Source organism: Lepidochelys olivacea (genome assembly GCF_965140295.1).
Source record: "Lepidochelys olivacea isolate rLepOli2 genome assembly, chromosome: 11".
In the NCBI taxonomy this organism is placed as follows: Eukaryota; Metazoa; Chordata; order Testudines; family Cheloniidae; genus Lepidochelys; species Lepidochelys olivacea.
In genome coordinates this window covers 25,270,301-25,294,568 of record NC_140421.1, presented here as the reverse complement: position 1 = coordinate 25,294,568, position 24,268 = coordinate 25,270,301, and positions in this window count along the sequence as shown.

Genomic DNA, 24,268 nt, shown 5'->3' with positions numbered 1-24,268 from the left:
AGCGTAGGTCAGGCTTAATGGATGGCGAACTGTGTCCTGGAAGTAGTAACTGTGAATGGAAATTAAGGATTATGATGGATAATCAACCATGAGTTCCTACTTTGGTGCAGTAAAGCAAATGCAGTCCTTGGATGTGTAAGTAGAGGAAAATCCAGTAGAAGTAAGGAGGTGTTATTACCACTGTATATGGCATTAGTGAGACCATTACTGGAATAGTGTCCATTTTTTTGTGTCCACAGTTTTAGAAATTGACAAGGGTTCAGAAAAGAGCTACAAGAATTTATATAAGGTTAGGAAAACCTGCTTAACGGTGAGGGAGAACTTCAGGCTTTCGGTAGCAAAATTCTATGGTATAACTGGGTACTAACAGTCAGGATGGACAGACAGATTAGAGAGAGTGCACCAACAGAAATATATAGTTTAGCATCATCTCCATAAAACCAGTGTCGAATGCAGTAGGTAGCAATGAGCATTTGATGAGATTTGAAAGGAAGATGGTAAGACTGTACCAGAAATATCAAGGAAATGGTTAGAAAGATAGCATGCAAAGCAACTGTGGTAGAAGAGTAATGAAAGCACCAGTTTCTTGCACATAGGAAACCACTTAAAAGAACTGAGAAAATGAGAGAGGGCTGTATTATTTGAGGTATGCAGTCTCAAGATTGTCAGCCTTTGTTTTAGAAAACTGTTCAAATTGTAAATTTGGAGATACCAATTTACCACTGGCTGTAGATAGCACATATAAAGTTATCTAGAAACCCATAACAGAAAAAGAAACTACTAATGAACTGTGAAACCAGATGCTTTATGAAAGAGAAGTGCATTCAAAAAGTCTGCATATTATTATTTTCTTTTCGGTAGTGCCACAGAGTGCTAGGTAATTTTCAAACATAGAGGCAGACACAGTTCCTCCCCTGAAGTGCTTATGAAAGGAGTATTTTAATGTATTTGTTTGGCGTGGGGGTGGAATGGTATTTGTGATTTAATAAGGGACCCTTTGTTGATTATTGTTGAGATCTGTAACGCAAGGGTAAATTATAAATTTCATTTTTCAAGAGTATTTTACAGTTCTAGGTGAATAGGGACGGGGTGTGAATCTATTGCAGACAACCCAGCCCCACAGAGGAGACCACCTCTGGTATGGAACAATCAGGCTTTGACTAAAGCCGTTAAAAAGTGATATTAGAGCCTGGATGGCTTATGTCAGAGCTTCTAAGAGCTAGACTGGGCTGAAACTGAAGGTACTTGATGCCCCAGAAATATGTATGAGCCAAAGAATATGCTTAGAGATTATATCTCAGAAGGGTTGACAGTCAGGAGCGGGTGGAATATGGGACAACAATATCTCTCTAGGGGAAAGCCTCCACAACACACAAAGGCCATTGTGAGTGTGTTAATTACTTCTGGTTTAGTCTTCTCTGGAAAGCCAGAAGGAGGAGGCCTTTTTAAAGGGAGAAGGGGAGACAAAAGAAAGAGGCGAAGAGAACAGCATGATAGGTTGTCACCTAAGGCCAGAAGGGCCACAAAGTGATGTTTGCTTCTAAAGGAATGTAATAAGCTTATTTTTCTCTTTCTGTAACCAAATCTAACAACCTACATAGCTAATATTTGGGAAAAATAAACCTAAAATATGTTTAATTTTTTAATCAATTTTACCTGCTTTCAATATTCAAATACAATCTGGTTTACTAAGAAGTCTGCTGTCTGTTTAGAAAGATTAACCCAGGTCTTCTATTTCCCAGGAAAGATAAAGACCCAAATAGTATCAGCCTTAGGGACCTGACAGGTAAAGTAGTCTGGAGACTCAGGGCACTCACCCTTGATACAGTCTAGAATAGTGAGGATTGTGGGACCCACATCAGTGATGGGTGAGTTGCAAAGGCTGAAATTGGTCAATTCTCCAAGGGGCAGCTGAGAGACAAAAGTAGAGCAAAAGATGCTGAGGGCCTGAAGTTCATAACCCTTTTGCAAATATTGAGAGCAAAATTTTGATCCTTAGAATGCTTGAGAAAAGAAAGAGTGTTGCAAAATATGTATTTGCAGGAGTATTTGTGTTGGAAGTGTTGTTACAGCCATAATAAAAGCTCTTTGTGGGTTTGGAATTCACCCAATCATGGAACAGAAGCAATGCTGTATGACTTAGGTGACCAATCACAAATAATGTGTTCTGAATAGTGAAAGATAACTATAGACTGAAATATGTTTGAATTAAGTATATATAGATGAAATGATAGAATGGTAAAAGCCCAACGTCTGTTCACAGATAATTTGTGAACAGAAAAAGGGGCTATATTTGTTTAATAATTTATTCAATATGAATAATTCACCCAGTTCTTGTAAGCAGTGAGACATAGAAAGAACTTTCTGAAATCTATGTTAATTTAGAAATGATTAGTAATAACATATGCCCTGACTAATAAGGCAAACAAAAATGGTTCAATATGGCAATATTGTGTTTCAGTTTTGTTTTGCTATGACATATTGTTAGGCATTATACAATTGTGGGATTTATTTTATTGTAAGGAGCGAGGCCAAAACTTGGTACTACGAATTTGCTGGTTGATTCTTCTAAACTCCAGCACAACCAACATCCTTCTAACGATTATGGGTAGCGCAATCCAACAGGCATTCCTGAAATAAGTGTTATAATTGGAACTACTGCTAAAGGGCATTAATGCCACGATCTCCATTTTCTAATTTACCTATTACTAAGGTTAAGATTTTGTCACTGTTATTTTTAGTAAAAGCCAATGACAGGTCACGGGCAATAAACAAAAATTCACGGAAGCCCCTGACTTTTACTGAAAATAACTGTGACAAAATAGAGCTGATGGGGGTGGGGAGGACTGAATCTTGAGCGGAGTGGGAGAGAGGAAGAGAGCCTGAGCTCCAATAGGGAAGACAGGAGGGGTCCAGCATGCACCACCATGGCGGCTTGGAGCTTCAAGGGCCGCCCATGGTGGCTGGGAGCTATCTAGCATGTAAATTAGAACTGGGGAGAACCATTCATTTGGAAATCAAAATCCTTCCATATCATCTGAAATTGATGGGGTGAGGAGAAGGGGAAAAGTCTATTCCTCAGCCACTAATAACTTATGGTGCTCAAACTTTTATTTTTTTCAAGTGTTCGCTCATTCTGAATCAATTGTTAATTTATCCCAGTCAAACTTTTATCCAGTTAATTTTCTAACTTTTGTATTTTGTTTGTCATTTAATGTAGTATATTTTTGTTTTTATGAGGCGTGTGATTGCTGTTTTAAAATTTGTCTGAATAAAACATTCAAACATAAGCTAAAGTCTAATGCTGACACCATATTTGGTCTAATTTCTTTTTTTATTGTTTTAAATTACTATTGATTTCAAAAATCAACAGTAACAATAAAGTAACTAAGATTATAAAACGACAACATCCATACATTACACTGTGGGGAATCATCATCATGGCAAATCCCAAAGGGAAATGGCCTTGAAAAATCAAGATTGATCTTTGGCAAGGTGTTTAAATTCATTTGATTGTATATTCATGTCTGTTAGTGGCGATCTTAACACACCACTGAAGCTTTTGGTGCCCAATGGCATTCGTTTGTAGACATGCTTTGGAATTTTTCAGTCTTCCATTATTATAATATTTCCGTACCAAGAAAGTCACCAAAACCAAACCAGTGCTGATGGAGGCAGTTCCTGGGTTCAGCTTGAAATATCCTCACTTCTGAGCTTGTCCTGGTTTCAAGACATCACCACAAAACATCAGCTTAGCTCTTCAAAATAGAAGTAGAGAATGCAGAATAGGCAAGAGGAATAATGAACAAGTTTATGGTGGTAAACACTGCTTTGGAGGCCCCTTCAGTTTCTATAGAACATAATCTTTCATGTTTTTTTTTAAAAGTTCTAGACTGGTTTCATATAGACCCTTTGAACATCAACTGATGCAGTGCCAAATCTATAGGCAGACAATCCACAGTTCAAAGGACGAAATGTTTGTCTGAGTGCAGGACCACTCCATCATAGTGCCACACAAAGTGCTAGTCACCTCAAAGAAAATAAAGGGAAGAGATGGGTTGATGACATCTGCATAAGATGTCATAAGAGATGGGTTGATTTTTTGTTCATGTAAATATTTGCAAATTCATATTGTGCTCTTTGAGAAGTTGTAATATAGGCATTACTCTGTCTCTCTTTATTTTCGAATCAAAGGAGTTTGTACCTAAAATTATTACTCTTCTGTGCTTGAATCCCAGGAAATCAATGGAGTTGCACTTTGCATCAATTTTTTTTCAGAGTGGAGAACCAGACTTGTCCTGAAAAATTAAGCTCTGATCTAAGCAAGTGAGTGTTGAATTTGACTCCTGTTTAACATAAGAATGGCCATACTGGGTCACACTAATGGTTCATCTAGCCCAGTATCCTGTCTTCCAAGAGTGGCCAGTGCCAGATGCTTCAGAGGGAGTCAACAGGATAGAGCAATTTATCCAGTCATCATCGCCTGTCATCCAGTCCCAGCTTTCAGTAGTCAGAGATTTAGGGACACTCAGAGCATTGGGTTTTGTCCCTGGCTATCTTGGCTAATAGCCACTGATGGAAGTATCCTCCATGAACGTCTCATTTTTTATGTTGAACCGAGCTATAGTTTTGGCCTTTACAGCATTCCATGACAATGAATTTCACAGGTTGACTATGCATTATATGAAGAAATACTTCATTTTCTTTGTTTTAAATCTGCTGCCCATTAATTTCGTTGGGTAAAGCCTGGTTCTTGTATTATGTGAAGGGATAAATAACACTTCCTTATTCACTTTCTCCACACCATTCGTGATCTTATAGACCTCTATCATATCCACCCTTAGTTGTCGTAGTCTTTTCAATCTCCCGTCAAATGGAAGCTGTTCCATACTCCTAAACACTTTCATTGCCCTTCTCTCTGCCTTTTCCAATTTAAATGTATCTCTTTTGTGTTGGGACAACCAGAACTGCATGCAACATTCAAGGTGTGGGCATACTATCAATTAATATAGTGGCATTATGATATTTTCTGATTTATCCATTCCTTTTCTTATGGTTTCTATCCTTCTGTTAGCTTTTTTGACTGCCACAGCACACTGAATGGATGTTTTCAGACAATTATCCGCGATGACTCCAAGATCTTGTTCTTGAGTGGAAACAGCTAATTTAGACCCTATCATTTTGTATGTGAAGTTGGGATTATGTTTTCCAATGTGCATTACTTTGCATTTATCAACATTGAATTGCATCTGCCATTTTGTTTCCCAGTCATCCAGATTTGTGCAACCCCTTTGTAATCTTTTGCACTCTGCTTTTGGACACAACTATCATGAGTAATTTTGTGTGATCTGCAAACTTTGCCACAGCAGCGTTTACCCCTTTTAACAGATCATTTATGAGTATGCTGAACAGCACAAGCCCTTGTAGAGATCCTTGTGGGACCATGCTATTTACTTCTCTCCATTGTGAAAACCAATGATATTTTTTTCCTGCCATGTGTTTCCTATCTTTTAACCAGCTACTGATCCATGAGAGGACCTTCCCTTTTAATCTATCACTGCCTAGTTTGCTTAAGTGCTTGATGAGGGATCTTGTCAAAGACTTTCTGAAATTCTAAGTATACTATATCCACTGAACCACTTTGTCCACGTATGTTTTGACCCCCTCAAAGAATTCTAATAGATTGGTGTGGCATGATTTCCCTTTATAAAAGCTGGGTTGAGTTTTCCCCAACAAATCGTGTACATCTATATGTCTGATGATTCTGTTCTTTACTATAATTTCAAGCAATTTGCCTGGTACTGAAGGTAGGCTTACTGCCCTGTAATTGCCAGGATCTCCTCTTGAGCATTTTTAAAAAATCAGCATCACATTAGCTATTCACCAGTCATCTGGGTCAGAAGCTGTGTGACAGGGTTCTGGGTAAGGAGTGCTTAACCAGCCCCCTGCCACATCAGCCCCAATTAAAGGGGGTAGATTGTAGCTGGCTGAAGAGGCCTGGCAACTATCAACAGCTGCCAGCCTAATTAGCCAGGGGCTATAAAAGGGGTGGGTGGGAGGAAGGAAGCCCAGGGGGAGAGGCCTGAGGCAGAGAGGGCTGGCTCTGGTTTGCTGCTTATAAAGCCTGGCTGTGAAACAAACTTGTATATAGATAGTAAGGGGGTAGTGGGAAATAGCTACAAATAAAGTGCACTGGTGATTGCATCATTGACACCTTAATCATGGATAGTTCCACAGATTTGTCACCTAAAAATAATTGCTCAGGTGTGGGAATCATGCTCTGCAGTGAAGACTGATGCAAAGAATTCATTTAGCTTCTCTACAACAACCTGGTCTTCCTTGAGTGCTCCTTTGGCACCTCAATTGTCCAGTGGCTCCACTGTTTGTTTTGCAAGCTTCCTGCTTCTGATGTACTTACATTTTTTTGCTGTTAGTTTTTGTCTCTCTTGGTAGTTGCTCTTCAAATTCTTTTTTGGCCTGCCTAATTATACTTTTACACTTGACTTGTCAGAGTTTGTTTCTGGTCTATTCCTGTCTTGGGGAGTTCTTGATAAAATAACATTTACCAGGGCTTTTATTTGTTAAATCAATGAACTTTTCCTTTTCTTATTCTCTGAGTCCCTATAATGCTTCATTTAAAACAAATGCCTCCATTTCCTCCCCTTCTCCTCTCCCATCCCCATGTTTTATTGTTACAATTCAGGTTTTCCTTTTTGGGGGGCTGTTCCCCTGAAACTCTCTGAAACAATCAGGTTACCTGTCAATGATTTACAGAAGATTAACAATGTATTTAGAATGCACAGGAGTAGTAACAAAACATTACCTACAAATGTTTAATAACAGTTTCATAATGCTTTTGCTACATGTTATGAAAGATAAATAGGTGACAACAGATGTCTTATAAAGTATTTATATTCTATTATGGTTATGTTACAGCTTTGAAGAAAGTATTAAAATGACCAAGTATAAATGCTGGAAATAATATATACTTACAAACCCGTTTATGATAATTTTTTCAAACATTAAAAAGTCACTGACACATCGGTAAACATTCCATATACATTTTTACCTGTACTTTTTTTGCCCTTATTTTTATCCCATTTGATGTAATAATTCTGCTGTTTGTGACATTATGGTTTACTTCCATGTGAAGCAATTGTGGCATCATCCGAAGGGCTTGACTTTAGGTTGGGCATAAGTAAATAGATCTGAACTTTAGGGAAGATTTCACTGAATTTGGTATGTGATTTGGCTGGATAAGGACAACAGGCTCAGTCTCATTAGGTGTCTGTGAGTTCAAGACTGATTTCCTTTTTATCTTATTTTGGGAATCTAAAAACTGATTCCAGAAAGAGTACAAGATCAGACCACCTTCATAAAAGGTTTGATACTGAAACAGGAAGATTGTTCTAGTTCCAGCTTTGGTATCTAGTTTTTCTTCATAGGTGAATAAAAGCACTGGATTTGCAACCTACAAGAAGCTACATCTGTGAAAGGTGCATGACTGAACTTGCCTTACTGGAGGACATCTTCAACACTTAGAGCCAAAAGCTCACTGTTCTGTACAAAGATTTTGAAGAAAGCCTATTAAATTCACATAATGTTCCTAGGAAACCATGGTATGCCAGGCTCAGTCCTGGATTATGAAACTAGTCCTGTGAATTTTTAATCTTGCTTTTTTTTTAGCAGAAACTTTCAGATTCATAGGCTGGTAATTTAAGGTGAAAAATTGGTTCAGAGAACATTAGAGGCTGAACTTTTTCTTTTAAACTCAGTATTGCTTTTGAAAAACAAAAAAATCAGTTACACTTCATGATTTTTAGCTGGGATTTTAAGAGGAAATTTCAAAATCCTGTGAGAACCTATTCTGACTTGGTCGTAATGAAGGGAGAGTGAGATGTCATTGGAGAACTGGTCTGATTTTAATTGTGAGCTCCTTTGGACAAGGAGATTGCTCTTCTACCATTTTACAGCTGTGAGCACATTAATGATGTCCTGAAAATAAGAGACCACAGTTAACTGAAAAAAATGTTTGTTAGGTATATAAAATTATTAGTTGTTACTAAAATGAATTCCTTTTGCACATTCTTAATATTGTCATGAAACATAATCCAGATCTGTGCATGATTTGGTGAACAACAGTTTGTTAATGCATTATGTCTTTGGGCTTGATCTTATTTCTACTTCAGTTTGACCATTGATTTCGAAAGGAGCAGAAATTGGCCCTTTGTAAAGTACATTCAGGACAAACAACCTAATTAGTTTCCTGATACAGCTTGATACATTTGCATGTGGGATTTTAAGACAGGGTTATCTGTGATAGTGCATGGCGGCACTCTACAACCCTAGGTGTTAGGGGGCTTGTTCCTTCACCCACTTACTTCCCTGGTCCTTCTCGCATGAACAGAGAGCAACAATACCCGAAGTCCAAAGGTGCAAACAATTCGATGTTTAATGGGGTGAACTTCCAGCAAGCATGATTCCAGTTTTCTTCCTTAGTGTCCCCCTTCCCAGCTCTGACACCACAGAGGCTTACCTGTGTCCCTGTTCCCATTTCCCCCTTTAGCTAAGCATGATTCCAATTTCCCCACCCCCATTCCCTGTTCCCATTTCCTCCACACACACCCACCCACTTCCTGATTGACTGCAGACTATATAGTAAATCTTGAGTTCTGCTTAGCTATACCGTAACCAATCATTTTCCTGAAATTTAACTAACCAATCCTAACATATTGTAACATGATTATGTAACCAATTATATCCCACCACCTTAATTAGTTTACACCCAGCAAAATTAATTATACAGCAGACAGGAACAATCACAGAACCAGACAGAGATTAAACAGACAAACAATAGCAAAGGGGAACTATAATGACAAAACAATACAGAAGTGAGGATTTCACATCCCAGCTATTGATAAGTGAGTTCTAGCTAGACAGGATGCTATCAAACTAAGTTTCCTTTTACATCTTCTAGGCACTTCCCTTTCTCTGGAGGTGATAGGCATTATCAGGACACGATTGTATTCCTAACAGCCCAATAGCACCTTATTTCAATGTGATTAGTTTGGAATGTGAGGATGTGACCGGTCGCTTCCCAGCTTATGGCTGCCTTTGTTGCTTAGCCAAAGGCCTTAGCCTAAGCACAGGGCCTCAGACTGTCACAGTAAGAGAAGGACCTTACACTGGCAGACAGTGATTTTGATTCTTTCTTTTATACCTCTTTAACTAGCTAAGTGATAAGAATACACCTAAATTCTTAGAGTATAGGCCTTTACAGACAGGCCTGAACATCTATATCCTAACACTAGGGTTCCCTTCTGGTTCATGTCTTATGTTCCTAAAATTTCATGCTTCAAGGATTCAGATGGTCACCAGTAGAGGGTCAGGAAGGGAATTATCCCCCCAATATATTCTTTGGGTGCATGGTATTTTTTTTTCTTCCCCGGATGAGTCGGAGATGGGCATGGCTGAATATGGGACATGAGACAGACCAGGTTGGTGCTCTGAGATGCTACTGAGAATTTTCTTAGGTTCTTGGCTGGCTGGTTCTTGGTCACATGCTCAGGGTCTAACTAATCACCATATTTGGTGTTGGGAAGGAAACTTCACCTAGGCCAGATTGGTAGGGACCTCTGGGTTTTTCACCTTCCTCTGAAACAATTAATTCCCTGCAATTGCAGGGACCTTGGGTATTGGTGCACCTCAGTCCCTCTACCAGTGGTACACAATAGTTTAATCTCCAGAGGGTTATAATACTTTGCTCTAATTCTGGTTATTGGCTTCAGTGTTGAAGTGGCCGGGTAATATTTAGCGGCCTATGATATACAGAAGGTTGGACTGATCTGGTAGTCCCTTCTGGTCTTAAGTGTTCTATGACTGAGAATCAGGTTCATTTTTCTCAGTAGAGGCAATGGATAATGTTTGCCTGTTTTATTTTTCTCTACATTATATCTGATTTTTGTTTCATATGTGAAGCATGATACTAAAGTGTCACTCTTTTCCAAGTGGAGAATGTATAACATTAATTATATTTTTTTCATTATGGCTTAAACATTTTTAGTTTTGAGAGAGAGAGACAGACAACATTCTTCGTCTGATTTCTGATAGATTTTGTTCAACATTATGTAGCCACACTTTTCTGTAGGAAATTGAATCCATTACTTTTAAGTTAACTACATACAAGAGAATGCTAAATAAATTCACTTTGAGTTTCCCTAATTAGTTTTGTGTCATACAATTCTCTTCAATATAGAATTCAGAAATCCCCAAGTTTACCTTGATGATGTTAGTGTCACATACACTGATCATTTGAAATTGAATTTGAATTTACAACTAATATTTAAATATGAAAGCTGACTTGAACCATATTTCCCCCACAGATATAGATGTCACTGCTCTTTATGATGAGTAACATTTTGTTGAATACTTACGCCAAAAAAACCCAAGTTACATGAACAGGATATTCATCTTGGGGTGGAGGTGGAGTTGGGGGAGAAGAACTGTTGAATTTCATGCCTTTGGTAGTACGGTGTTCTAGCTTTATAGAACACTTAATTACCCAAGACAAGTATTTCGCAAAGCCTTTTGATGTAAAGATTAAGTATGAATGCATATGACACCAGTGCTTCCCTCAGTAACTGGATGACTGTTTTTTATGCGCAAATAACTTGTTGCCCTTTCCACAAAAGCTAGATTACTTGTTGTCTGTAGTTTTTCCCTGTTGAATGCAATAAGTGTAATGGTTTGTATAATATCTTGGTTAGTTTCTTATTAGTATTGTTATAGCCCTGGCTGAGTTATGCTTCTGCTCTGACATCAGGCTGCTGTATTGGACCCACCTCTGGATTCCACATGTTCCAAGCCTACTGATTCTTAGCAGCACCCAGCCAATGTTCCAAAGTCTGGCCTCTCTGTGCATATTACTGGGGTACAGACCCTCTGCCAGACCTCCTGGGATATGGGATGCCCAATTCCAGTTGCCCTAAGCCCCAAGATAAGTGCAGACCTCCAGGTCTCCCCAACAGAGTAAGCACTCCCTTCCCAGAGCTCTGCCTACATGGCTACTCCAGTTTAGTTATTTCTTCAAGATTTGTGTTAAAATAGTTAAAACAATATATTGTTAATGCATGTCAGAAGATTCCACACAGCCACCGTTAGTCCATGGCAGCCTAGTGTGGAGTAGATTCACACCCCAGTTTGCCACAAACTAATTGTTTGTGTAGACAAGTCCTAAGAGCCTTTTGGGTTTTCTGAGCTTAGGATCTTGTTGCGCTCCACTCCTGCTGCTCAGTCTTCCTGCTGTCAGCCAGTGGATGGCCAGTGAGAGAGAGAGCAGACTCAAGATCCAGATCTTAAACTGAGTTCTGTTCTTCTTTCTCAGATGATCCCACCATAGCAGCTTCAACCCCTATATCAGATGATCAGTTGCTTAGCTACTCAACCCTTTCTCTCCCTTCCCACAGGCTCCAGACTTGGAAAACTAGTTCTTCTGGGCTGTAGTCAGACTAATTTTCTAAGTGGGACCCTTTGAGTGGAGGACCATCAAGGTTGAGGACTCACGTTTTCTCTTCAAATGTATCTGTGTGCATTTGAGAGAGGGCGTGTCAAGAGAGGAGAGAGATGTAAACTTCAAAAATATTATTTACTTTAACAATGAGGAGTCCAGTGGCACCTTAAAGACTAAAGACTCCTAGTCTTTAAGGTGCCACTGGACTCCTCATTGTTTTTTTGGATACAGACTAACATGGTTACCCTCTGATACTGTTATTTACTTTGTGTCTCTCTACAAGACTGGTTGGAGTCTGAGGCAGGACATAGGTCCTCTCCATCTGGTCTTATTCCCAAATCCATGCTTTTTCTAGCTTTTTAAATGGGGTGTGTGTGTGTAGGTATACTATTGCTGTACTGTTTTGGAAGCTCCTCTTCTCTTTTCTGTTTCATTCCAAATAAGACAGTATGCGGGGAGAAAGGTGAAAATCCTCAAACACAGCCTCTTAGTATTATTTTTATACTGGATGGGCCTGAGCCTGCAGAATTTCCAGTGTGTAACTGCCACAGAGGTCAGGAGAAATTGTGGGTGGGGAAGGGACTGTAGGTGGAGGTCTAGAATGTGTAGAGTAAGCACAGATTTCTTCAACATTTTAAGCACAGCTCTCAGACTTATATTCAGGTGTCTTCCAACTCATTCTATTTGGGTACATATTGTGGACACAAAAGTACTGTGCCTATGTTTGATATGCAGAGACAAAGCCAATAAGCCGTTAGAGGTTAGGAAATGGTTTAAGTAGCACTCCATCTAGGACTAGTGATGGTAATAGTAGCACCAGTAATAGTAAATGGGTCAAATTTTGATCTTGTACACTGGGCATACAACTAGTGTAACTCTATGGTAGATTTTGGCCATGTGTCTCTGGCATACTCTAGAGCTTGAATCTGAACAGTGAGAATCCAAGACTGAGGTAATTGAAAGAGAAGCTGGGCACTATAAAACCTAAATACGGTAAATACCTATTAGGTCCCACAGTAGTCTATGCCCCAGTGTAGCAGGAAGGTCTGGTGACCAGCTGGCCTACTGGTCAGCTCATGGTCGTATGGTTTCTGCCACGCTAGTTGTCCCAGAGAGGGTCCTGGCTGTAGCCTCTATCACCTCCTCATGCTCCAATTGCTGCTTCCAGAGATCAGTCACTACAAAGGAGCTGGGGGGAGGCAAACTGGTGGCTGCAGGCCCAACCATTGCACCTGGTCCTGTCCATAGGGGATCCCACTTACTGAGCTACCCCAAATTATGTTACTTACTGGGTCACTTCCTACTTGTCTGGAGCTCCTCAGTTTGGGGCATGGTAACTGGTTTAGCAGATTCTCAGGGTGCCTACACTTCAATTAAAACCCCCCGGATGGCCCATGCCAGCTAACTTGGGCTTGTGGGGTTCAGGTTAAGGGGCTGTTTAATTTCAGCGTGGACTTTCAGTCTCAGGCTGCAACCCGAGCTCTGGGACCCTTCCACCACACATGGTCCTAGAGCCTGGGCTCCAGCTGAGGCCGGAAGCCTTCACTTCAGTTAAACAGCCCAGCAGCTCAAGCCCCGCAAGAATGAGTCATGTGGCATGGGCCAGCCGGGGGGTTTTAATTGAAATGTAGACATAACATTAATGTCCAGTTTAGTCAGTCTGTCTCTCAGGGCATTCAGCTCCCAAAGTCTGTGCTGCTAGAGCAGCCTTCACAAAGCTGTTGCCACTTCCTGCACTGCACTTAGCATCAGCCTTGCTTCCTGATGCTACACGCAGCTCATTTTCCCCTTCTTGGGCTGCCAGTGTCCTTTTAAACTGTTCCTCCACTGGGAACATGCCTTGCACCTGTTGAGGGGTGGGGCATCTCTAGCTCAATATTGCTCTATTCCCTGAGCTTGTTCGCCATATGGCCTGTAGACCCCATCACATCCAGTCACTGTGGGAGAGGTTCCTACAGTATGCTTTTTAGTAATTCATGTAGTAGAGTTATTTTTAAAAATGCTGGAATAAGAATTCCCTAAGCATTCCAACAGGGAAAAGAAAACTAAGGAGTTCTTTTAGTCCTAAAAGACTTAAAAGGATTAATTCCTTGTAAAATACAAATGACAGTTTTCCTGTAATGTTTCTCCTACATGATGCACATGTTAATCCTTAATTTCCTTCACCAGATGCAGTATAATCCTCCTCCTGCAGACACAGAAGCACAATTGCTGTTGAGAAAACAAGGGCAAAAGATGTTCAGACCATTCAAACACTATAAAAAGGAACTTCACATTTTTAACTTCAAGAGTTATCCTTGGAATGGAATAATGCAGCCCAAAGGAGGAAGGTTGTAATTCTCTGGCTTCAGGTTTCCATTCTTGTTGTAAAATATATGTGCTCTGCTGTTCTCAGTCATGGATTTAGCCAACCCCCTTATTTTAAATATATACTTGTGTTCAGTCACAGAGCTGATATTACTTTAATCCTTGCAACAAATTGCAACAAAACATACATTCATTAATAGAGTGGGGATTCCATGCATATGTCACAATTCACTTGTTTTTCAATTGCTTAGTTTTATCACTTATTAATGAATTGTCTGTCCCCTGTTCTAAAAGACTGTGCAATTAATCTTATGTGGGTCAGTAAATTAGCCTGTAAAAAACTAACAAATCATTAAATAGAAAAAAAACCCTATAAATGAAATAAATCTATCCTAATTCCTTTAAAAAACTGAATGTTAGAGGCAGTAAAACAGCTAACTGTTTCAAACATTAGTTGAATTAATTCAAATATTCAGATCGGAAGGTTATCCTTGTTACAGATGGGTGGCCACAAGCAGTATCCTAGGGATGAATCCAGGAACTTCATCTCCAAAAACACAGGCATCTACCTGTTAGTTGAAGGAGACTGTAGTATTAGCAGCAGTAGTGTTAAGCCTTCTATGCTTTTTGTAAGCCATATTGAAGAAAGTGACGTAGTTGGCATTCCATCCAGTAGAGGACAACAGAGTGCATAGATGCTTAGGGGCAATTTTTTTCCTGGGATAATCAGGCACAAATTTATTTGAAAACCATATCTGCGATGTGTTGCTCCTAGGCCAGTAAAGGATTTCTCTGGTTCGCCTTTTGCGTAATGACATACCTAGCTGTCCTTTATGACTATGCCAGGGTTACTTTCCTAATTCTGCTTGAAATTGTAAAGTTTTCTCTTAACTGACGGTGGAGAAGTAATTTTTAACGCTCACAGCTGCCAGCTGTGATGATCTAAAATGAAATTTCTCCTTGTCTCTGGACATCACTCAGGTATCTTTCTTATGAGGAACCACCTGCTTTTCTTTTTTTGCCATCTCCTATATTTTATCAGTACATAGTATTTATTTTTATTGTAGTAGCCCTAAGGCACCCCAGTTATCAACAAAGAGCCCCATGGTGGCATTGTACAAACTCATTACAAAAAGGAATTAATATAATTCAGTAATCATGAACACGTGTTCTTCTATATTATTCCATCTATCATCTTGTAAATTGTGCCTTTGATAGTGTATATGCCCCAGCTATGGTCTTTTCTAGCACATTGCTGAAGTTAAAAATGATACTTTTTCCTTTTCAGGAGAGGTCTTTGTATTCTAGGATGTGCTCTATTAGGGCTGTAATGTTCAGTACGCAGTCAGAATATACAGTGATTGGAAAGAAAGCACAGCATATTAATTACATAGATGCCCCATTCAAAACTCAGACTGCTCAGTCTTCTGCAGAAATCTTGTTTGCAATGGACATGTTTGGAAATATTAGTGTGGTCACTCCCATTTTAATAACCTATACCTATCCTTATGAAAGCATTGGCAACACCGGCGTCTAAAGTTTATGGATGGATACTGTCTGGTTGTGGTGTGGGGTTGGGGAGAGCAGTCCATTTGGGTTTGAGGAAAGGGAACAGGAGATCCATCAAACTGATTCAGAAGATAGCATCAGGATAAATTGGACAAAGGGGAAGTGTTAAGAGGTAAGTCTGCATAGCAGGTGGGGTTGAGGGGATTAGCTTCCAAGGAATGGTGTGAAGAAGGCAGAGTGGTGAGCTCTCAGTGCAAGGCAGTTGAAGAATTTAATGGGGAGCTGAGAAGAAGGTGGAATGAGCTGCCTTGGGAAAGAAGAGTATAAGTTAATGGAAAAGCATGAAGAAGAAAGTCCAGCCATCAGCATTAAGAAGGAAACCTCAGGGAAAGGAAGCCAGCGTGGCCAAAGAGGAGGAGGAAGCCAGCCACCAGGATAGGAGGGATGAGGATAGCCTTTGAAGAGGACAGGGAAGGGGCTTCTAAGGTGGGTTCACTCTGAATTTGTCTGAGGATCTATTCATATATCATAAATCATCTATTCATATATCATCTTATTAATATTCCTCAAAATAATTTGTCAGCCATTATAAAACATTTTATTTACTCTCAATTATAGTTGAATAAGAAATAATTACTCCCTAATTATTTTTTTAATTTCAATATGCACTTACCTTAAATTAGTAATATGAGAATAGAACTGGTTAACAGTGAAATTGGCTATAGTGAAGAGTGAACATCTTGAGCTGTTTCAGTGCATGATAATGAGCATTCTCCTCTTCAGCCTTATCACCAGTCAAGACTTTCGGTGTTGCAACCACCATAGTTGTATTGGGCAAGTGGTCCTGACTTAGTGCTGCTGAAATTGATTGAGTCTAGTCATTTTCAGCTTCACCTCTGTTATAAAACAGGTAAAGAATGCTGTTTGATACCTGGCCCAGTGTAGGAGAGACTAGGCCACAAATGAGAGATAGTTGGCTGAGTTTCAATCCGGATAGGAGTGAGGTGTTGCTGGGTATGTGGAGAAAGCAGCCAGTAGTAAGGACAATAATTTCTTCTGCAGTTGGGGTGGAAGCATGGGGACGGTGCCATATTCACTGATGTCTGTTTCAAGAACATCTTACACTTTTGATCTGAAAAAGAGAAAACAGATTAGGGCAGTTAATTATGGATGTACAAGGTTACCCACATTGCCACCCAGGCCTCATTTCTCAACTGTAATTCAGGAATAGTTGCAAAATTTGAGAGGACCTACACCACTGTGATTTCAATGCACTAGGAAGCCAATGGAACTACATGGAGGTGCATGGGTCTTCCTGTCCAGATCTAATTGCAGGATCACAGTCCAAAGTTTTAAACCAGTATATCTAATGGGCTGAATCCTGGTCTCATTTAAATCAGGGGCAATCTCCCTTCTCCAACTCCTCCCCCCAGTTATTTAAATGACAACACCATCAGCCCAATAAACAATGTAATATTTTAATTAATTTGATAATGTAATTTATGTATAAATTTACCATGATCATTGCTAGTGCAGAAAACCCTGCTCAGTAGAAATCCATGATTTATATTGCTGTGTGACTTCTATGGACCAGCTCCTCAGCTGGTGTAAATCAATGTAGCTCCATTGAAGTCAATGGGGTTACATCAATTTACATCACCTGAGAGGCTGGCTACATGTCCAAGGGGCCTGAATTTGCAGCTTTTCTTCAGGCAAAACACCTACAGACTTAAGGGGTAGTTCTGAACAGGAAACAACTACAGAATTGGACCACTGAATCTAAAATTAAATCACATTGGGTCAAATTCTGATCTTGGCTACCCTGGTACAATTAAGAACAGAATATAGCACCTTGATACCTGAAGAAGTTATTTTCCTTTTACGGGGCTGTCATCTCACCATTAGATTTTAGCTTAAAAGGTGATTCAGTGAAGCTTTAACCATCAGCTATATTTTTAACAAACTCTGCATTGACTTTCATTCTATTTTTTTTAAATGAGTTCTTTGTGGTTTATTTTCCAGTGCACCAAGAAACAGTTAAATGACTGAATCACAAGGGGTTGAGCATTTCTACAAACAATAGTCACAGGGAGGAAAATTAGTGGTTTTCTGTTAATGACTCATATTGGCAGTCTTTGATGATCGAAAGCAATGGATTACATTTATTTTATTTTATTTCTTCCATATTCCTGTCATGGGGTTGCTTGTGTGATTGCTAGTTTTGTTGTTAAAAATGTCACCCAGAATCTTTAAAACTAAATGCAGGAAAAGTGGAATATACCGGTCATTTAGATCAACTAGAACAAAAGTCTATGGAAAATACGTTCCCAGTTTGAAGATGCTTCCCTGCTGATTTTGTTTATCAGAAAATGGCAAGTTTTTGTTTCTAATGGACTGACATTTAAATAAAATCTGACCCTGAAAATAAAATCAGCCATTTTGACAAAATAAAATTATATATTTTATAAAAGAAATTGAATTAAAATGCTGGCTTCCTTTGGTTAAATTCTTTTACATAAGGAAATGAATGAATGAGAGAGAGAGAGAATGAGATCGAAAGCTGGTTGTTGAAGTAAGCTTTTTAAAAATCAATAATCTCTTGTAATTTATATATATAAACCTTCTACAGACTTCCCTAGAATATCTTGAATTTTAGCGGCATTTGTATGTTTCCTTTCATTAAAATTTGAATTAGGGGTGAAATGCTGACTGGGACCCAGATTCTGGTCCACAAAAAAAGGTACCTGCAGTATCCAAGCTGATTGAAAAATGACAGCTATGGCTCTTTAAAGACAGCAGGAAATGTGAAGCAACCCCCCCCCCCCCCGGGGCAAAAAAAAAAAACAGTTGCCCTTCCACTATTTGTCACTGCACACAGCATTTACAGCTCCACGCCATTTTTTCCTTCTATTCTATGATGCTTCTATCCCAAAACACTTTTGAACCTTCCCTATCCTTGCAGCTAATAATGTACACCCCCCCCCCCCGACAGTCTCTCTATACAACAGGTATTGGAACTTTAGCACAGTTAGTGAGCTGTCCAGTTCACTCTTTCAATATTATGAAGTTGGTTGCTTTCCTACTAGCTTTTCCTGTCTGGACTCCAGAACTGGGGTCCTGAATTGCAAGGTCCGTTGGGGTCAACCATATCCTTTTGCTCCTGCCTGCATTTCAGAATGTTCTTTCACAGGATGGCTGTAATATCCTTAGGCTGTCCTGTCCAGATTCCTGCACAGCATTTTGCAATAACCAAGGAAGAGATTGTCCCCAAACAATTCTCCCCAGGTTTTCCGCTGAGTCCAGTGCATATTGGGACAGAATTTTGGGAGTTTAGTTAGTGCTTTGTGGATACCCATGTAAAGTAGTTGTGGTCAATAAAACTCACTGTTTATATATTTCACAACTGTATCTCAGTGTCTTGATTTAAGAAGCATTCCAGTAATCTGGGACATAAGAGGCTCTTTGCCAACTGTTTCCCCTCTGCCTGAACCGCTTTTGTGCCCATTCTCGATAAATGCCTTCTCAGAGCATCTTGGCTTTTTGCCATCTGCTTTGATAGATCCAGTCCTTTGTTCCTGATGGGGTCCCACTTACCTCTTATGAATGTGAATATCTTTGAATGCATGAAACTTGACAGACCTGAATCGAGTGATTGGGGGAGTTTGAGGGGGTTTGAAAGTTTAGGTAGGAAGTAGTTCTCTTGTGATGGGGGAACAGAAGGAGTGGGCAGCTTTCTGGGTGCTGAGAGGTACTCAGAGAAGATATGTGGGTGACTGGCTTCTGTCATTTTAGCTGTCAGTGGGGGAACATGAGTTGCTGGGTGGTGGTGAAGGGGTCAAACTGAGGGTTTTGCGTGTGGCAGTAGAGAAGGAGATTGCATTTGGGTGGTAAGATTTGGCTGCTAGGAAGAAATTCAGTCTGGACACTTGCGCTTTATGGGAAATTGGAGGGTTTGACAGTGGGGAAAAGGGAAGGTCAAGATTACAGTTTATTAGTGGGGGAGCAAAGAAATCTAGAAGAGAATTAAATCACTTGTCACTGGACTGGGGATCGTAGTCATGGCACTTTTGCTGGCAAAGAGGAACAGAAGATTGACAGCTAAACCAGCAAGGTGGCAGAAGGCATCTGTGGACTGACTGATTCCTACTGTCATTCCTTTTCCCCACTCCACACTCCTTTGGGATGGCTTTCTGTTCATCATGCTCCGGTTGCCAGATCAATGGATCCTTCTCCAGACAATGCCCCATGACTAGCCATGACTGCAGTCCTGAAAGGCTCACCTCTTCCAGGCCAGCTGCTGGGGTGTGGACTTGTACCGCTGAGCACAAACACCCCAAGACTAGATTTGGTTCAATTGACATGAACGTGGCTGGTTCAGGTGGGTTGAAATGCAAACCCAACACATTAATGTATCAGAATGAAACAAACAACCTATGTGTAGGATGTAACTTGGACCGTGCCATACAGCGTCACACACTCCACAATAGTCATCTTGTAGCACACCATGCTTCAGAGCCATCTTTGCAGTTTTCTTTGCAGGCTTGAATAGTGTAGAAAGGGAGCATTCCAAAACACCCTGGTGCTGAAGTGAGTTCCCCCTGAAACAAAATCTCAGTCTAAAACCTCACGGGCGGATGGACAGGCTCTCACAGGCAGGCAATAAAAACTAGGACATAAAAATCAATTATAAATAAATTAAGTGAAAATTAGAGTTGTGCAAAACACTTGCAATGAAACCTGAAATCCCAGAGTATCTGTTCCCAGTAGTGCCACAGACTTCCTGAATAACTGTAGGTTGAATCACTTCATCTCCCTGAGCCAAATTGAAAACCTCCCATTGGAGGGACCCCAGGGAGAGGAAAAGTCTGTAAATTCACTTGTGCTGCTTACTTTGTATCCCTTCACTGAAGCACAGGGTTTACCCCCACTTCCACCATGAAAGAAAGGGATTATAGCCTTAAATCCTGCTAACCTACAGAGAGACAGGACCAGAGGCACTAAAGTCATGTGCATCATCACCAGGTCCTGAATCTGATGCCTTCATCTCTAGCCCCCTAATAGTGGAAGTGGAATTTCCATCCTGCAAAGAATTTTGAGTTTTTGAAGATTAGTTTTCATCCCAAATCATGATAAGGAGTTAAAAATACCAACATGGTTCTAAATCCCAAAATATTTTAGTTCAGAAACACAAAGATGTTCCTACTGCCTGGCTACCTGGGCTTGTCAGCTCCACAGCAAAGCTGAACCAGCCAGGGACACTTGGAAACTGGCAGCCTGGACAAATGGTAAGCCACCAGGCTGGTAGCCTGGAGGGCCTGTGTGATGGGGTTTTCCAGGCCCTTTGAGGCCCCCTGCTGAAGGCTTTGCGGTCTTTCCACACCCCGCCCCAGGAAAGGAACAGTGAAGGGGGGTCCTCCACGCCTGCCTAGATTGGCTGCTTCTATGCAGCCAATCAGAGCACATCATGCTCAGTTAAAAGGAGTTGTAGGGCTGAGCTAGTCAGTTCCTGGCTGTGATCAGAGGAATTGTCAAGGTTCCTCCCCCACTCTGAACTCTAGGGTACAGATGTGGGGACCTGCATGAAAAAACCTCCTAAGCTTATCTTTACCAGCTTAGGTCAAAACTTCCCCAAGGTACAAAATATTCCACCCGTTGTCCTTGGACTGGCCGCTACCACCACCGAACTAATACTGGTTACTGGGGAAGAGCTGTTTGGACGCGTCCTTCCCCCCAAAATACTTCCCAAAACCTTGCACCCCACTTCCTGGACAAGGTTTGGTAAAAAGCCTCACCAATTTGCCTAGGTGACTACAGACCCAGACCCTTGGATCTTAAGAACAATGAACAATCCTTCCAACACTTGCACCCCCCCTTTCCTGGGAAATGTTGGATAAAAAGCCTCACCAATTTGCATAGGTGACCACAGACCCAAACCCTTGGATCTGAGAACAATGAAAAAGCATTCAGTTTCTTACAAGAAGACTTTTAATAAAAATAGAAGTAAATAGAAATGAAGAAATCCCCCCTGTAAAATCAGGATGGTAGATATCTTGCAGGGTAATTAGATTCAAAAACATAGAGAACCCCTCTAGGCAAAACCTTAAGTTACAAAAAAGATACATAGACAGAAATAGTTATTCTATTCAGCACAATTCTTTTCTCAGCCATTTAAAGAAATCATAATCTAACACACACCTAGCTAGATTACTTACTAAAAGTTCTAAGACTCCATTCCTGGTCTATCCCCGGTAAAGACCAGCATATAGACAGACACACCCCCTTTGTTTCTCTCCCTCCTCCCAGCTTTTGAAAGTATCTTGTCTCCTCATTGGTCATTTTGGTCAGGTGCCAGCGAGGTTACCTTTAGCTTCTTAACCCTTTACAGGTGAGAGGAGCTTTCCCCTGGCCAGGAGGGATTTCAAAGGGGTTTACCCTTCCCTTTATATTTATGACAGGAATAAGGAAGGGTGCTCCTTTGCTGGAGCTCAAGGGAGAACCAGAAGATGGGTTCTGGTGACACTAATATTCGATGAGGGAGAAGAGAAGTTGAGAACTTCAGCCCTGAGGTAAGGGTGAAGAGGAAGGAGCTACATGAGAAACAGCCCAGGAAATGCAGCAGCAACCACTATTAAAGAAAGCGGCACTTGGCTGCTATTTGTTGGGTCTCTGGGCTGAGAGTAGTGGGTGGGCCTGGGTCCCACTGTTGGCTGCTGGAGAAGTGGCTTCAGCCCCAAGAAGGGGATAAGACTCAGTATTAAAGTCCCTAAAAAGGGGCTAGAATTTAAACAGGACACTAGAGAAACGCTGAGGACAAAGAGTCACCTGGGAGAAAGCCCTGGGGGCACTGCTTTATGCCAGAGCAGGCACAGACTTAAAACTAGCACAGAAGGCGCTGAGGACTGAGCCCAGAGACATTAACAAGGGCAGAGGGACAGGCCCTGTTGGATTTCTTTCTCCAGAAAGGGTACCTTCATGTGTTGGGACTCTGTGACTTAGCTGGAGGGCGACAGCCGAGAGCACACTGAGCAGAGAGAGAGAATACAGGTTTGCATCCAGGCAACAGGAGGCGCTCATGAGAGGTGAGTGCCCACAGTCACAGCCTGCCTGCCTGGTTTCCATTGAAAGGTTGTTTGTTTTTTCAGATGAAATCTACATCTTCCTGCAGAACATTTAGATTCTATTGGATTAGCATTTTCTGACTAAAAATTTTTCTGTTGGAAAATCTTAGACCAGCTCTTCCTGGAAATGCTGTTCTTGTCCCAGCTGTACATATAGAGAGGGACTGATATGTGTATTCTGCCCTCTGGCCTCCTCTGCTCTGCCTCTTCCACACCTGTGGATCCTGGACCAGTAGACTGAGTGCTCCGGTTCTGAGGAATGGGAGGAAAGCTGGCATCAAAGAGATTGGTGACCCCCTCCCCCATATTTGTGCTCATGGATCCTGGGATAGGGAGAACAGCCCCCCTGTCTGTATTTCAGTTTCCTTATCTGTAAAATGGGGATAATATTTCCCTGCCACACAGCAGTGTAGTGAGGCTGAAATTATTAATGGCTAGAAAGCACTCTGACATCCAAGGATGTCAGGGAGACGTTATTACTGCCTCTGTTAGATGGGCGTTGTGGGGATTTGTGTGGAGATGTTTGTGCAGTGCTTTGAAAACAGAAAATGCTAAGTATTATTATAACTATTATTGTGGCTTTCTGCAATGATTATTGAGGCTATTCAGTACCTTTTTGTCATTCCTTTAATGACAAAATGGCTCTTAGGCTGTTAAAGGTTGAGTACAGCACCACTGCTCTACAGGAAATCACACATTCACATTGTTATATGGAGACTGTTTAAATGTTGTCCTGTTCCCATAATGAGGAAATGTGGAGTGAGTCAAGGAAATCTATTCACTCCATTGTTTCCTGCTGTTAGGGATTGAACAATAATGGTGAAAAAGAACACATGGCTTTGAAGCATCATCCTAGTCTCTTTTAAAAGCTCATCTGAATGTGTGTGTTGGGGGGTATACTAACCATTTTAGCAATATTGTAAGAAAAAGAAGCCCACCCAACATTGTCAAGCCACTGAAGCGAAATTTAGCCTCTGAGTTATGTTTAGACACCTAAATGGAAATGGCCTGATAACTTTTCAGAAGTGCTATGTACTCACAGTCCCATTGGAACCCAAAGGAGTGCAGTTGCTTAGCTCCTTTGAAAGACAGGTAACTTCTACTTTAGTGCCTGAATGTGGATTTAGGAGTAGAGCTGGGGTGAATGGTTTCAAATGAAACTTTATTTCTCTGAAAAATACAGATTCAAGTCAGCTGAAACATTTTACAAATTCATGTTGATTTCAGCAGATTGTGTCAGGCAAAATGGAAACAGATTTTTTTGGCGGTAGCGGGGTGGGGGAGAGAATGTCATTGGAGGAAGTGAGTGACTCCTGCAGAGGGAGCAAGAGTCACAGAACAGGCACAACAGCAGCAAATTGCAAGGGACCAGGTGCTTCTGGAGGAGGACCAGTGGCAGACAATTGCTAATGAAACAGCAATAAGTCAGTAAACCTCACAGTAAGCATATAACCATCATTCTTCAGTGTCCAGCTCATTTCTGGTCTCTGTCAGATACTTTGGAGACTGGGCCTGTTCCTGTAGAAGCTGCTCATACTCTGGTGGGTTGGGTACTGCTACATCTATCTGCTTGTCCTTTTCAGGGCCCATATACATAGCAAAATACATGCTTTTTTCTATGAAAGTGTCAGCTAAAAATGTATTAGAGATCCTAATCTTGCTTATTTTCTGCTACCTCCCTCTCCCTGAGATAATCAAAGCCTGAATGATTTATTTATGGACTTCTTTTGTTTATAAAGGTTAAATCATCCAATCAGAGAACTGAAACACCTTGTGATTTAGATGAGCTATCACACTGCCTAAACGGCAAGTTGTAACTTCAACA